Here is a 3,883-nt window from a genome sequence, read left to right as displayed (position 1 = left end):
GGAAGGTCTTAGAATTACTTGCCTCATTTACTGGGAAAAATCAGATATAGCAAGTGGTCTTTTGGGACACTTTTACTTGGAAAACTACAACACAAGTATACAAATCAAGTGTTAACACATTTAACATTTGCTTGTTGAAAGTAATGCCATAAAGTCCAATAGGATTAAACAGGTTTTACTTTTATTTCCCTCACAAGAACATAAAAATTATGGTAAGGGAACTTAACAGGAAATTTTAAAAAGGTGACACATTTTTTCCTTTTAGTAGTCCTTGGGTATTTATGGCAGAAAAGGTCCCACTTTTTTGTTTGTTTCTTTTAACGGGGATTTTGGTCCAAGGTTTTGTTTGTTTTTAATATCTGCTTCTTCTTCCCCCTCTATCAGACTGGCTTCCTCCACAGTTACCACTACTAGATGCTCTGCAGCTTGAAGTGCTGTAGGAATCACATGGAAGGGGATACCTCCTTTCTATAGAAAGGGAAAGCTCTCTTTCTTGTCTGCCAACTGTATCATTTGAGTAGAGATCACTTCAGCTGCTTGAGTAACTGTCTTGACTTCCACCATATACATTATGTGAGCTGCTGTAATCATAGCGACTACTTCCACCATAAGATGGCAGGGGCCCTCGTGTAGGTAGAGCACTATGTGAGTTACCATAACTTTCATATGAATCTCTATAGGAAGCTCCACTCGGAAGATCTGAATAGTTAGGATCAGGACCATAGCCATCTCTATCACTATAGCCTCTTGATGGGTAGTTATCATGTGAACTGGAATGATGATAAACACAGTAGGTAAAATCTCTTGGTGGTGATGCATAATCCCTTGTATCACAAGAATTTGGGTAATCTCTGGTTAAATAGCTGCCTTTAGTATAACACCCAGCATCCCTTGGGGACAAACAAACACCTCTACAAGAGGGCAGGGGTTCACTTCAAGATGGGCCTTCATAACTATCTCTTCCACATTGCACAGGAGCTCTTCTTTCCACTGCACTGCTGCTGCAAACTGGTCTGAAAGGGGAATATCTTTATGAGTAGGACAGCTACTTCGTGGTGGTGATCCTTTTTACTGGAAGTGGTCCCCTGGAAGAACTTAGGTTAAAATTCATGGAATAGCCACCATCATCCATGTGCCTTCAACGTGAGGGAGGTCCCTTGGTTCTTCCACTTCCTCCTCTTCCACCTCTAAGACCTCTTGAAGGGCCTCTGCTTCTTGGAGGTAGAGGTGGTCCACATCTACCACTTTCAAATGATGGTTTAGTTGCTTCTTCTACCTTGATGGCTTTTCCAAATCTAAGGACTTTCCATTCATGTCTCTGGCTGTATCCTTAACACCTGCTGGGCTTTCAAATGTGACAAAAGCGAATCCTCTTGATTTGTTGGTTTCACCATCTTTCACCACTAGAACTTCCACTATTCATCCACATTTATCAAACAATGCTTCAAGGGCTTTCTCGTTTGTTTCTGTATTAAGATCACCAATGAGAAGTTTTCCTGGGCCACCTGCTTCAACCATTTTTTCCCCTGGTGAGAGTTGGAGGGGAGATGATGATTTCAAGCTCTTACAAGCTTGCAGGCAGGGACTTTTCAGCAGCTCAGCACTAGGGAGGGCTGCTGGTTCTAAGAACATTAGAGGGAAGCTGCTAGCACTACTGCATAACAAGGGTGAACCTCATATCAAATTTTAATTCAATAAATTAATTGGCTACCTATTTGACTTTATGACATTGCTTTCAATAAGCAAATGTTAAATGTGTTAAGACTTGACTTGTGTACTAGTGTTGTAATTTTCCAAGTAAAAGATTAAAATTCTCCTATAACAGCATAGAAAATTTCTTCTGTTATAACACAGGAGAAAACAACATGTAGGCTTTAAATACAATACCCAAGTTCATAGTTTCAGGATAGCTTATCTGATCAACAGGATATATATGGGTATGCAAAATTCCATTAACTTTTAACTCTTAATATTTGTACCCATGTTTTAAAGGAGAAATAACATTAATTTTACTGTTTTTGAAATAAATATGGAAAGAAGTTAAACATATACTCTTGACATACAATAATTAAGCATATTTTTAATGGCAATATTCCTTTAGAAGTTAAATTTATTAGAGTCTACATATAATTTACTTAATGTAATACTATCATTTTCTCATATGTACTACAATGTATAGATGTAGATTATAGATGGAATGACCAATATACTCCTCAAAAATTATTTATTTTTATGCAGAAAAAATATGTTCAAACTTAAAACAGGGGCGCCTGGGTGGCGCAGTCGGTTAAGCGTCCGACTTCAGCCAGGTCACGATCTCACGGTCCGTGAGTTCGAGCCCCGCGTCAGGCTCTGGGCTGATGGCTCAGAGCCTGGAGCCTGTTTCCGATTCTGTGTCTCCCTCTCTCTCTGCCCCTCCCCCGTTCATGCTCTGTCTCTCTCTGTCCCAAAAATAAATAAACGTTGAAAAAAAAAAAATTTAAAAAAAAAAAAATAAAATTTAAAAAAAAAAAAAAAAAAAAAAAAAACTTAAAACAAAATACTGAAAATGAAAATGGTCTGTCATATTATGCCAACATATGGCCATGTAAAGATATCAGGCTTCTCCTATTTTATCAAGGCAATCAACAATTTCAAGTAAATTTATTTTGTGAAAGTTAGTCTTTGAATAAATATTGCATATAAGCTCTGTGGCATTTTTTCTTATGGGTGAGGTTATGGATTTATAAAGAATTACATAAATTACATTCTTTCATGGTATTCTGAGAATAATTAGGGAGATTAATTGGTCTTCCATATGTTGCTCAGGAAAGATATATTTCTTTCTTTCTTTTTATTTTTTTTTTCAACGATTATTTATTTTTGACAGAGAGAGACAGAGCATGAACGGGGGAGGGGCAGAGAGAGAGGGAGACACAGAATCGGAAACAGGCTCCAGGCTCTGAGCCATCAGCCCAGAGCCTGACGCGGGGCTCGAACTCACGGACCGCGAGATCGTGACCTGGTTGAAGTCGGATGCTTAACCAACTGCGCCACCCAGGCGCCCCCTTTCTTTCTTTTTAAAATATAATATATGGGGGCGCCTGGGTGGCTCAGTTGGTTAAGTGTCTGACTTGGGCCTAGGTCATGATCTCATGGTTCACCGAGTTCAAGCCCCACATCAGGCTCTGATGTGCTGACAGCTCGGAGCCTGGAGACTACTTGGGATTCTCTGTCTCCCTCTCTCTCTGCCTCTCTCTCTCTCTCTCTCTGTCTCCCTCTCAAAAATGAATAAACATTACAAAAATAAATATAGTATATGACACGTACTGTAATAACCATCCTCCAAGATGGCCCCCAGTACTTCACATTTTGGATATGTATGCCCCTTTATAGCTTCCTCCCATATTGAAGAGGTGTCCGACGGTGTGTGACTTCCAAAGTGAGGTCATAAAAGGCAGTGCAGTTTCCACCTTGCTTTCTCTTGGATTACTTCTTCTGTGAGAAGCAATTTGACAGATGGTAAAAATAACTAAAGAAGCCCATGGATAGGCAAAGTAGGGAAGAGCTGAGTCCTCCTCCCAAAAGCCAGCACTAGACATGTGAGTGAGGTACCATAGAAACAGTTTCTCTAGCTCTAGTCAATTCTTCAGATATTGGCAGCCTTGGCTGACATGTGACTGAACATCATGAGAGACCCTAAGCCAGATCCACCGTGCTAAATTGCTCTTGAGTTTTTGCCCCGCTGAAGTTTGAGGTAATGTGCACCATAGATAAATAATACACCAGAAAAAAAGAATATATGTAACATACATGTTATTATAAAACATAATAATAACATAAACACCTATAACACCACCCCCTCCCAAATTTGTAAAATAGGACATTATTAATGTAAAACATC

The 3,883-nt window shown here is 39.4% G+C and overlaps 1 pseudogene; it reads right to left on the bottom strand.

The window, feature by feature from the left end:
• Positions 1–352: 352 nt before the first annotated feature.
• Positions 353–1,518, bottom strand: LOC124509670 (RNA-binding motif protein, X chromosome-like; annotated as a pseudogene).
• Positions 1,519–3,883: the final 2,365 nt, after the last annotated feature.

The sequence above is a fragment of the Lynx rufus genome, unplaced genomic scaffold, assembly GCF_022079265.1.
Source record: "Lynx rufus isolate CCGP_SWC_20201006 ecotype Redwood Valley unplaced genomic scaffold, mLynRuf1.p SCAF_14, whole genome shotgun sequence".
Classification (NCBI taxonomy): Eukaryota; Metazoa; Chordata; class Mammalia; order Carnivora; family Felidae; genus Lynx; species Lynx rufus.
Note: the sequence above shows the minus strand (reverse complement) of the source record. Positions and strands in the feature narration are given on the sequence as shown.